The 12427-nt window shown below is 49.7% G+C and overlaps 1 protein-coding gene across 1 annotated transcript in view; it reads left to right on the forward strand.

Annotated features, from left to right (window-relative positions):
- Window positions 1–389: 389 nt before the first annotated feature.
- NCK1 (NCK adaptor protein 1) overlaps window positions 390–12427 on the forward strand; it is a 106207-nt gene continuing 94169 nt past the window's right edge. Inside the window, exon 1 of the mRNA XM_044289701.1 lies at window positions 390–532. The gene's annotated coding sequence lies outside the window, so the exon portion shown is untranslated. The remainder of the gene's footprint in view (window positions 533–12427) is intronic.

Below are 12427 nucleotides of genomic sequence, written 5' to 3' on the forward strand. Positions count from 1 at the left end.
AACAAAAATTGCAGAAAATCATGGCGTCACAAAGGCTCTAAACACATACTCATACAAAGCCCGGCGATTACTACAGCAACCGCACAGCAATGCCAGCGTACAACTCAATTTTGCGCATGCGCCGCTCCCAGCCTGACGTCATCCAATCATTCATCCTTCATGCAGAGGGATACGTCTCCAAGGGGCGTGGTCGCAACCTGTTACGTCACCGGCGAGAGATGATTGACGGGACGTGTGTGGACTAGCTGAATGTTCTGGTTGGCCACGCCCAGTAACTCTTTGTCTGCCGCAGGCGTCTGCTGCATAACTTAGTTTTGATACCATTTAGTTCACTCGGAGGCGGAGGCAGAGGGGAGGTAGGGAAGCAGATGGGCGTGGTTACCGGGGAGGCGGGTTTGTCTGGGCGTGATTTTGAAGGCGGTTCCGCTGTCTGTAGTCGGTGGAGGTCGGTATTGCGGGCGGTGGACTGTGAGGCCGGGTGTCAGGGCGCTCCAGGGGCCGGGTCACGAGAGTGGAGAGCCGCGGTGTTCAGGTGAGAACGTACGGCTGCTGCTGTGTGCTGCAGGGGCTCATTGTCTGCAGTGTGCGGTCCTTCAGCTGAGTGCGAGGCCTGGGGAGCTGCAGCAGCACAATCCTCCTCCTCTGTGGGGTCTGCTCCATGGCAGCAGCACACTCCTCATCCTCCTCTGTGGGGTCTGCTCCATGGCAGCAGCACACTCCTCCTCCTCCTCTGTGGGGTCTGCTCCATGGCAGCAGCACACTCCTCATCCTCCTCTGTGGGGTCTGCTCTATGGCAGCAGCACACTCCTCCTCCTCTGTGGGGTCTGCTCCATGGCAGCAGCACACTCCTCATCCTCCTCGGTGGGGTCTGCTCCATGGCAGCAGCACACTCCTCCTCCTCCTCTGTGGGGTCTGCTCCATGGCAGCAGCACACTCCTCCTCCTCCTCTGTGGGGTCTGCTCCATGGCAGCAGCACACTCCTCCTCCTCCTCTGTGGGGTCTGCTCCATGGCAGCAGCACACTCCTCCTCCTCCTCTGTGGGGTCTGCTCCATGGCAGCAGCACACTCCTCCTCCTCCTCTGTGGGGTCTGCTCCATGGCAGCAGCACACTCCTCCTCCTCCTCTGTGGGGTCTGCTCCATGGCAGCAGCACACTCCTCCTCCTCCTCTGTGGGGTCTGCTCCATGGCAGCAGCACACTCCTCATCCTCCTCTGTGGGGTCTGCTCCATGGCAGCAGCACACTCCTCATCCTCCTCTGTGGGGTCTGCTCCATGGCAGCAGCACACTCCTCCTCCTCCTCTGTGGGGTCTGCTCCATGGCAGCAGCACACTCCTCCTCCTCCTCTGTGGGGTCTGCTCCATGGCAGCAGCACACTCCTCATCCTCCTCTGTGGGGTCTGCTCCATGGCAGCAGCACACTCCTCATCCTCCTCTGTGGGGTCTGCTCCATGGCAGCAGCACACTCCTCATCCTCCTCTGTAGGTCCTATGGCTGCTGACTCTGTAGAGACATGTACTCTATGTATATGTAGATATCTCTCTCTATCTATATCTCTATCTATCTATCTCTCTATCTATGTCTGAGGTTTGGTTCTCAGCCCTGGGACCCTCAATTTCTGGAGGATAAAGTCCCCTCCAGCCACTGCTTCTGTGTTCTTTCTCCACCTGGATGCGTTGGCCGTGTCCTTTTCTATGCTAGGTGAGACCCCCCCATCGCTTATCAGGTTGAGGATATGGTACGAGAACTCCTTGTACATGACCTACACGGTTTGGTCTGTCTTGGAAGCTTTGCTTGGTGCAGTTGTGGTTCTTTACCACCTGGAGAGTAAACCTTGTGATCTGCTGTAACCTCTTGTGACTGGCGTCCATTACCAGAAGTACGTGAGGATCTTGACGACTTGATTGGCGGACATTCATCCACGTTGTTCTGTGCAAATGACCAGTCTTAAAAAGTCATCACGTTTTTGTCCCTTTTACAGATTCTATTTGACAGGTGGTCCCCATGACCTGAAGCTTACGGTGTGGGCATCATATATTGTGTTCTTTCATCCTTTCCTCCCTGTTTCTCAAGTCGTGGATGTGAGTATTGGCAGTGCCGTCCACCACAGGCTCATCAGTCGGTTAATCGGTTAGACTAGCCAATCTAGTTTTCACCTCCTCAGGCCTCATGCACACGACCGTAGTTCGGGTCCGCATCCGAGCAGCAGTTTTTGGGGCTCGTGTGCGGACCCATTCACTTCAATGGGGCTGCAAAAGATACAGACAGCACTCCGTGTGCTGTCCGCATCCTTTGCTCCGTTCTGTGGCCCTGCAAAAAAAAAAAATATATAGCACGTCCTATTCTTAGCTGTTTTGCGGATAAGAATAGGCATTCCTACAATGGGCTTCCTTTTTTTGCGTATCCGTGGTTTTTGCGTATCCGTGGCCGTGTGCATGAGGCCTCAGTTGAAGAAGGATCTACCATGGGGACAAGCCAAATCGGACTGACTTGTGCAACAGTCAGAATGTTCCTTGTGTCCATGTTTGGGTTAGAACTGATATTCCAGTAGTGATGCCTACATGATGGCACGTTCATTGTATTCGGCCGCTGTAGTCACCATTGTGTTTTTCTTTGTCACTGAATTAGGCGATTTGTGTGGTTCTATGACCTGTCTGTCACACTGGTCATGGATGTCTCATTGGTGACAGGGTGTCCATAAGGCTTATTGATTTCCTAATAGAAGTTTCTACTTGTTCAAAGTTAATGGAGGGACATGTTTGAGGTCCTGGCTCTTAGACCCACAACCATGTCATTTCATAGTTTTCTATCAGTGATGCCTTCTCAATGTCCATCTTATTTATGTCTATCCTTTGGTAACCCATTGAAATCTTTTAAATCTACGGAAGCCTGTAAGATGAGAAGGTCTGGGAACCGTGAATGTCCAGCCAGCAGAGGTCTGTCTGCCTTGACTCTTCCAATCGCTAGAATGACTTGGCAACGGGGGTAGGAAACGCTGTGCCACTTCATCTCTTGGCAGCCCCCTTCTCTGCCGTTGCCTTCCAAGAAAGCCAAAAGAAGAGGCCATTGTTCCTCAAATATCACATTGAGAGAAAAAATGTATACATATCTGTCTGAAATGTGCCCTTACCATTCATATTACGGACACAACAACTCCTCATTCTCCTGAATGAACTTGGGCTACTTTCACACTTGCGGCAGTTTGATCCGGCGGGAAGTTCCGTCGTCGGAACTGCGTGCCGGATCCGCCGATCTGCCGCTGACTGAAAGCTTTTGTGAGACGGATCTGGACGCTTGTCATGCGGACAGACGGACCGGTCTTGTATCTTTTTTCACATTTTTACCGGTCTGCGCAGGCCGGAAGGACGGATCCGGTATTTTGAATAATAAATTCCTATGGGAAAAAAATGCCGGATTCGGCATTCAGGCAAGTCTTCAGTTTTTTTTTTTGGGCCGGAGATAAAAACCGTAGCATGCTGCGGTTTTCTTTTTTGCCTGATCAGTCAAAACGACTGAACTAAAGAAGACATACTGATGCATCCTGAATGGATTAGGCCTCTTTCACACTTGCGTTGTCCGGATCCGGCGTGTACTCCACTTGCTGGAATTGCACGCCGGATCCGGAAAAACGCAAGTGTACTGAAAGCATTTGAAGACGGATCCATCTTCAAAATGCTTTCAGTGTTACTATGGCAGCCAGGACGCTATTAAAGTCCTGGTTGCCATAGTAGGAGCGGGGGAGCGGTATACTTACAGTCCGTGCGGCTCCCGGGGCGCTCCAGAGTGACGTCAGAGCACCCCATGCGCATGGATGACGTGCCATGCGATCACGTCATCCATGCGCCTGGGGCGCCCTGACGTCACTCTGGAGCGCCCCGGGAGCCGCACGGATGGTAAGTATGCTGCTCCCCCAGCTCCCCGCTACACTTTACCATGGCTGCCAGGACTTTAGCCTCCCGGCAGCCATGGTAACCACTCTAAAAAAAGCTAAACGTCGGATCCGGCAATGCGCCTAAACGACGTTTAGCTTAAGGCCGGATCTGGATCAATGCCTTTCAATGGGCATTCATTCCGGATCCGGCCTTGCGGCAAGTCTTCAGGATTTTTGGCCGGAGCAAAAAGCGCAGCATGCTGCGGTATTTTCTCCGGCCAAAAAACGTTCCGTTCCGGAACTGAAGACATCCTGATGCATCCTGAACGGATTTCACTCCATTCAGAATGCATTAGGATAAAACTGATCAGGATTCTTCCGGCATAGACCCCCGACGACGGAACTCTATGCCGGAAGAAAAGAACGCAAGTGTGAAAGAGCCCTTACTCTCCATTCAGAATGCATGGGGATATGCCTGATCAGTTATTTTCCGGTATAGAGCCCCTGTGACGGAACTCTATGCCGGAAAAGAAAAACGCTAGTGTGAAAGTACCCTTAGCTGGCAGCACAATAGGACTGATTCTAGCTTTTCTGCTGCCTGATGCTAAAATTGAAATAGCCCCCCCCCCCCCCTCCCTGGAAATTTGCAATTCAACCTCTGCTGCCCCCCCCCCCCCCAAAACATATTTGGAGAAACGTTACATCCAGTGATGTCTCCTCTGATGTCTCTTTCCTCATCTTCTCCATTTGGACCATACCTCCATGACAAGTTATAGCGTTATTTATGTTTTTCCACATAGATTTCTTAGGTTCCTTCGCTTTCCATCACTCTCACCCTCCTAGTGCCCCAACAGTGTTAGGCTACATTCACACATCTGCAATTCCGTTAGGCATTTTGCGGAACGGAATTGCGGACCCATTCACTTCTATGGGGCTGCACTATATGTGCGGGCCGGATCCGTAATTCCGGACCCGCAATTCCGATCCCCAAAAAAATAGAACATGTCCTATTCTTGTCTGCAATAGTGGACAAGAATAGGCATATTCTATTAGTGCCGGCGATGTGCGGTCCGCAAAAGGCAAATTGCCGTTTTGCGGATCTGCAGAACACACACGGAAGTGTGAATGGACCCTTACCCTGCTATATACTGAGCACACTGTGCTCCTGTGCCCCCAAATACTATAATTCGGAAATAATAGTGCCATACAGATAGTCCCTTCATAGTAATAGTGTCCCCAGTAGTGATAATGCTTCTCAAGTGCCCACATTAGTAGTAGTCCCTTCTGTATTATTGTGTCCTATAATATTGCCACCACAGTACCCGCACTAGTAGTAATGCAGTTATTATGCCCCCTTGTAGTGCCCTCTTTATTTATAACTCCCCCCTCCCCCCCCCCCCACCCCACACTGTAGTGCCCCCAGTATTTATAATTGCCCGGCTGTAGCACCTCCCGTGTTTATAATTGCCCACCTCTGTAGAACGCCCAGTGTTTATAGTTGCTTCCTGTAGTACCCTCAGCATTTAGCATGAGCCCCTTATGTAGTGCTCTAATTATTTAGCATGGCCCCTTCTCTGTAGTCCTCCAGTATTTAGCAAGCCCCTACTGTAGGGTCTCCACTATTTAGCATGGCCGCCCCCCTCTCTAGTGCCCCCTGTATTTAGCATGGCAGCCCCCCTTTGTTGTGGCTCCATTATTTAGCACCCACAGTAGTGCTCCCAGTTTTTAGTATCCCCCGCCCCCTATTGTAGTGCCCTCAGTATTTAGCATGGCAGTCCCCTCCCTCTGTGGTGCCCACAGTATTTAGCATTAACACCCCTCCTATGTGACCCCATTAGTGGCATGAAAGAAAAAAGGACTATTTGCCTGATTCCAGCTTCATGCTGCATTTCAGTACACGGGCCTAACACTGGGTTCACACCTGAGCGTTTTACAGCGCGTTCAAACGCGCTGTAAAACGCTCAACACAGGAAAGCCAATGCTTCCCTATGGCCCTGGTTCACACTTGAGTGTTTTACAGCGCGTTTGAACGCGCTGAAAAACGCCCTACGCTCGAAAAAGTTCTTGAGCCTCTTTGGGGCGTTTTGTCGCGCGTTCCCGTACATAGACTTTCGGGAACGCGCGACAATGGGCGTTCGCTTGTCTCTGTATGCGCGATTGCAAACGCCGGTACAATCGCGCATGGATTGCAAACGCCGGTACAATCGCGCATACAGAGCGCTCCATCGCGAACGCTCAGGTGTGAACCCAGGGTAAGGCTAGTTTCACAGTAGCAGCAAGAGACTCCGGCAGACTGTTCCGGCGGGTGAACAGCCTGTTGGATCCGTCCTGCGGCTAGTGCACGCGTGCCCCCGGACCACCGCTCTGGCCCCATTGACTATAATGGGGGCGGGGCAGACTTCTGGCGGCAGCACAGCAGCGCATAAGTTTGTCATGAGTTTAGCGTTATTTGCAGCTGACAAAATGCACAAGTTTTGGAGAGTGTGAGATGACAAGTTCAGCTCTGCTGCATCTGTCCTGGCTTGTTGGTTAGTTTTACATGGTTGTGTTTACATTAGCGGGGCCGGATGTGGCATTTTTATTAGAAATCCTCGGGCATTGTTTGCATAGCCTGCACTGTTACAGGGATATTATCTGTACATGTTGACCAGCGCAGTACATGCTGCAGCCCGAGACGGCTTCCTGATTTCGGAGTAGATCTGCTGTAGTGTTAGAGCGTAGACTCCCCCAGAGGCAGGAAACCGCTCACAGCTTCAAATATTTTGAATATTTTATTTTTGATGGCTTAGTTAGAATGGCGGCTCCTGTATAACGGATCAGTACAGTGTGAACAGGTCCTACAACCAGGGCAGTCCCCAGTTATGGAGTCCAAGCATTGTTCTGATTCGGGTTGTGGTGCATCCTATGTGGTGATGTAACCGCGTGTCTTCTGCTCATGACCATTTTAGAAATCATAATTATTATTTTTTTTTATAAGATTTTAATGGAAGCTGGTTGCAGATTTGACTCTGTAAAACTGCTGACAGCGCTAGGTAGTGGACAGCTGTGCAATTATACCTTAGAGGGGTTCTCTCAGGATAGGCCATCAGTATCACATCGGCGGGGGTCTGAGTCCCGGCACGGTTGCCTATTGGCTGTTTTTAGAAAGCCGTGGTGCTCCTGTGAGTACTGTGGCCTTCCAGCAGCTTGGCAAGCACAGCGCCCTACATTGTATAGTGGCTGTGCTTGGTATTGCAGCTCAGTCCTATTGACTTGAATGGGGCTGAGCTGCAACTAGGCCATGTGACTGATGTACGGTGACGTTACATGGCCTTGGAAGAGTATGAAAAAAATAATTTGCGTCTTGAAAGTCCTGCCGATCTTTAAGATGAGCTTTCCACATCTGTAGAACCCCTTTAAAAAAATCTGCAGCGTTTTCAGTAGCGGCAAAGTGGATGAAATTTTAACAAGTCTCAATCTCATTTCCATAATGGAATCCGCACATTTAGGCCTAATGCACACGAATGTATCCGTTTTGCGGTCTGCATACCACGACACCTTCCGCGTGCATGCCGCATTTTCCTCAGTCCCTATTATAAGAATGGCTATTCTTGTCTGTAAAACAGTCAGGGATTGGACATGTTCTATAGTTTGCAGGACGGACACATGGATGTGGACAGCACACGGATGACGCGTATGTGCTGGCTGTTTTTCTTTTTTCAGACACATGAAATGAATGGGTCCGTGTGCGAACCCGACCCGATGTTGACTTGAAATACGGTATGAGCATGAGGCCTTTTGCTTCTGGGTAATTCTGGCTCATGGGTTTTGCTTTGCAGAAAAATGATCCGTGGACCCGTCCTCAGAGGATGCTTGTATACGTGGCAGGCTTATTGAAGGCGTGCGTACAAACATGCAACTTGTGAATATACCCTTAGAGGGCCTATCTACCTGTAGTGATGAAAACGATGGGTTCCTGTAAGATAGGTGGAGCCAGGCGTCCGGCAGCTGCTTATCCTTCTATAGTAGAATAAATATTTGCCAGAACTGTGGGAGAGTCTAGGATGATGGACATTCATTTGGGCTGCTCAACCTGCGGCCCTCTAGCTGTTGTAAAACTACAGCTCCCACCATGCCCTGCTGTAGGCTGTCCGGGAATTGTGGGAGTTGTAGTTTTGCAACAGCTGGAGGGCCGCAGGTTAAGCATGCCTGATGTAGACAGCTTTACCTCAGACGTGGCTTCTTAAAGGGTTTGTCGAACATTTTGATATTGATGGAGTATCCTTAGGATAGGTGTGCTGTCCGCATCAGTATGTCCGTTCCGTAGCCCCATAAAAAAATAGAACATGTCCTATTCTTGTCCGTTTTAGGCATTCCGCAAAAAAAACCAAAAAACGGATGGTGTATGGATGTCATCCGTTGTTGTGTGTTTTACATTTTTTTTATTTTATTTTTTCAGATCCGCAATTTGCGGACCGCAAAACACATATGGTCATGTGCTTGTAGCCTAAAACAAATGAGGCAGGAGCTGTAACTATCCCAAAGGCAACGTTGTGCTTATTAACAGGATTGCTTCTTGTGGATCGTTCTCCTCCCGGATCCCTGGTTGGTTCCCCCCAATGTATACTATGGGGGAGTGTGGGAATTTACTCCGTGTAGCACTGGGATTACACAGCTGTGAAGTGCTCCCAGTCCGCTCGCTCTTGGCAAATACTGCGAGCCATGTGAAATTGTGAGGAATGTAATAGCACTGAACCGGCGGGCCGTCCTTCAGCGCATCCTCAGCACGTACTTCCATTGCCGAGTCTCTTGGGAGCCGCCCTATTATTTAACCCCCATGACTGCCAGGTGTCTTAATGATGGGTTTGGATCTTGTGGCAAGGTATGGTTTGTTATTTCTCGCTGTATTTGTAATATATTTGTAGCTATACCCCATAGGGAGGGTTGTAAAGTCTAATTAAAGGGAGGCAAGTGACATTTATCATGTACAGAAAGTTACCGTAATACAATGCACTTACCAGAGGTCGCACTACATTTTTTCCAGAAGAGTAAAAATACTACTCTGACCATTTTTGAGGAGTATTTTTAAGCCGAGGAAGAGTACGAAATATGTAGTTATACATATAAAATATATATATTTTTTATTAATACGTTGGCTTATATAACATTAGGGGGTTGCTATTCATGCAGTCTTCTCTATAGTGTCTTCAATGCAGAATTAGCACATTTTGAGCATTTTAAATATCTCTCTCAGAAGACTGAATCCCTACCTTTCTTTAAGCACCAAATCTCGCGTAGGGATCGGAGCAGTAGACTGTGCAAAACTCAATGCAATAAGCATTGAACAGGGTGGGTGTGGCAGGGAGCAGTGGTGGTGGTCTGGTGGGTGTGGCAGGGAGCAGTGGTGGTGGTCTGGTGGGTGTGGCAGGGAGCAGTGGTGGTGGTCTGGTGGGTGTGGCAGGGAGCAGTGGTGGTGGTCTGGTGGGTGTGGCAGGGAGCAGTGGTGGTGGTCTGGTGGGTGTGGCAGGGAGCAGTGGTGGTGGTCTGGTGGGTGTGGCAGGGAGCAGTGGTGGTGGTCTGGTGGGTGTGGCAGGGAGCAGTGGTGGTGGTCTGGTGGGTGTGGCAGGGAGCAGTGGTGGTGGTCTGGTGGCACTGGGTGGGGTCTGAGACTAATGCACAAGAGCCAGTTATTATACACAATATATCGGACTGTTGCACAGTATAATGTACCCTATAGTCTGATCTGTGGAAAGTGTGCTCCATCCGGGGGAAAAAGACCTCTGGTCCAGGGTACTGACCTAGAGAAAACCCCGCTTCTTATGTTACATCCGAACTTTTATTTGATTGCTCTGATACCTAAACACCAAAAGGAAAAAAATAATTTAAAAAACCTGCTGTTACTCTAGATGTCCTTATGTTGATAGTAGTGTTAAGAGTCCTAAAGGCTTATAAAAGTAGGGTACCTGCTTTTACAGACCCTTGATACTCTATTAACACTACTATCAACATAAGGTCATCTAGAGTAACAGCAGGTTTTTAAAATTCTTATTTTCCTTTTGGTGTTTAGGTATCAGAGCAATCAAATGAAAGTTCTGATGTAACATAAGAATATGGGTTTTCTTTAGCCTCTTGGCTATTAGTTTTTCCATTGACAAACCTCCACTCGGAGCTCCCAGCAGCAGATAGAAGCCTGCAGGGCACGCTGGCACTTCTCTCATTGTCTTTGCTCCACAGAGGCCCCATTCCCGCCATGCTTTCCCTTCATCAGCAGCCTGCAATGGCGCGGAATGGCTGCTGCAATGTGTTCAGTGCGCGGGAGAAGGGGGGGGGGGGAGGGAATCGGCCAATGGCACGGCAGCCTGTTGGTACTGACAAATCAGCAGCCTCCTCTCTAATAATGAAGCTCTGTACTGTGAGGAGCTTTGTGATTGGATATCTGTGCTGCCTGTGTCGTTCACAGCGCTCGGTGCGCTCATGAATGGCGGTGAAATCATTGTGCATATTTATACGCATCAGACGTTTTTTAGGGAGTAAAACTTCTTGTAAAGGTGTTATTGCGACATCTGGCCATTACTAATGTACTGTGATTGTCCATATTGCCTCCTTTGCTGGCTGGATTCAGGACAGGAAACAGAGGTTAAAAGGTCCCTCCCACCTCCAGCCACCAGTGTTCTTCCTGTCTCTACAGGGGATGGACGCAGAGAGGTTCCCTGCTCTAGGGTTGAAGAGATTCTGCAAGAAGTTTTAGGGCCTAAAGCCGAATGCACGCGGCCGTGAGCGGTCCGTGGTATTCCGGCCTGGCATCCTGCTGACAGCAGCAGCGCACGGCGTCATTGGTTGCTATGACGGCGTTCGCTTCGTGCCGCCGCTGCACTACAGTAATACACTCGTATGATATATAACAGTGTATAGATCGGCGGCATGGTTACCTCACTATGGACGGTGTTCCGTTACATTTTCCTACCCTCGTCACTTCAGGCCGCACTGGACATGACGTGAGGAGGTGTGCCGCGTTGCGCAGGTGCACAACAACGGGGTAGGGGAATTTCACAGCAGAGTTAGCTCGACACCGGCCGACACTGCGAATGTGCCGGGAGCTTCACCAGCGGTTAGGGTAGGGAAAAAGCACTGGCCTGTAATTTTTCTCTAACCGCTGGTGAGGCTCCCAGCGCATGCGCAGTGTCGGACAGTGTCCAGATGAGAGCATCCATCCGATCACCCACCCTTGCACTGGCTCGTAATTTTTTCCCTACGCTAACCGCTGGTGAGGCTCCCGGTGCTTGCGCAGTGTCGGCCGGTGTCCAGCTTACTCTGCTGTGAAATTTCCCTACCCCTTCGTTGTGCGCTTGCGCTGCACACCTCTGCCACACCTCCCACGTCATGTCCTGTGCGGCCGGAAGTGACGAGGGTAGGGAAATCTCACGAGGTAGGGAAATTTAACGGAACGGCTATGGGTTCATGGAGCTTAGAGCCGCAGTTCTTTAATGAAATTCAGCAGGATCTCGTCTCAGTGCGCCTGAAACAGTATATAGTTCTGATTACTTTAATTGATCTAAATGGGAATTTAGTGTGTGGATCTAAATGGGAATTCAGGCAATAGTAGCATCACCTATTTCTTTAATGAGGACTGAATGTGGATTTAAAATTTTTCAGGCTGCGTTCAATTGACAAGGTCGCAGGCTTAAAGAGAACATGTAAACCCACCAGCAAACCTGCCATGTCAGGGCATGGGATCGCGCAGTAAAATAGAGAGACTTTGGAAAGCGAAGCCGAATTGCAGGCTGTCACTCAAAGGCAAGAGGGGGGTGTGGTTACCTTGACTTGAAGCAAGGAGGCCGCTGCCCCCTTGACTTCAAACTGACATGCAAATTAGCACGGATGGAGGATAAAAGATCATTTTCTGACCTTATGCAGCATCGGACTGCAGGATGAAAAGTATGAGGTACTGCTGGCGGGTTTAACATGCGTTTAGGAGGTGACCGGTTCCCTTTAACTCTTTCAGGTCTAGCAACTTGGCTTAGTTAAGTCTAACTTGATTCCTTTTATCCAAGAAAAAATTTGCGTGTGCCACCTCATGGCCTCCGGTGCGTGCCTGGCGTGTGCCGCCTCATGGCCTCCGGTGCGTGGCCGGCTCCCACCTGTATAGTATACTCTACACCTGGAGATATTATGGGTCAGCCTGAAGTTAAAGGAACATTAGTGTGACCAGAGCACTGAAATTTAGTAAAGCTCCTACCCAGACCTGTTAGAATGGGAGGCAGCACCATCCTGGATGGGAATTCGTCTTTTATGGATTATAGCTATCCCTTCTATGGCAATAAATTGGTATATCTACGTCAAGACTAGTGATTTTCAGTAAATGTCAACTTATGCCCAACTAACCTCTTCTGTTATTCTACCTAAGGGTGCTGATGTTATGAACATTAGGGAGCCTGCCTTTAGTGCACCTAATACCCATAACCTCAAGGGCCTCATTTCCGGCAAGGAGACTCCCCTCGCTGCACGCCAACCCAGGGAGCTACAAAACGGCAATAGAGACTGTGCATTCCTCTGTCCACATTCACACTTGCTGCCATGCTCA

The sequence above is a fragment of the Bufo gargarizans genome, chromosome 4 (assembly GCF_014858855.1).
Source record: "Bufo gargarizans isolate SCDJY-AF-19 chromosome 4, ASM1485885v1, whole genome shotgun sequence".
Taxonomy (NCBI): Eukaryota; Metazoa; Chordata; class Amphibia; order Anura; family Bufonidae; genus Bufo; species Bufo gargarizans.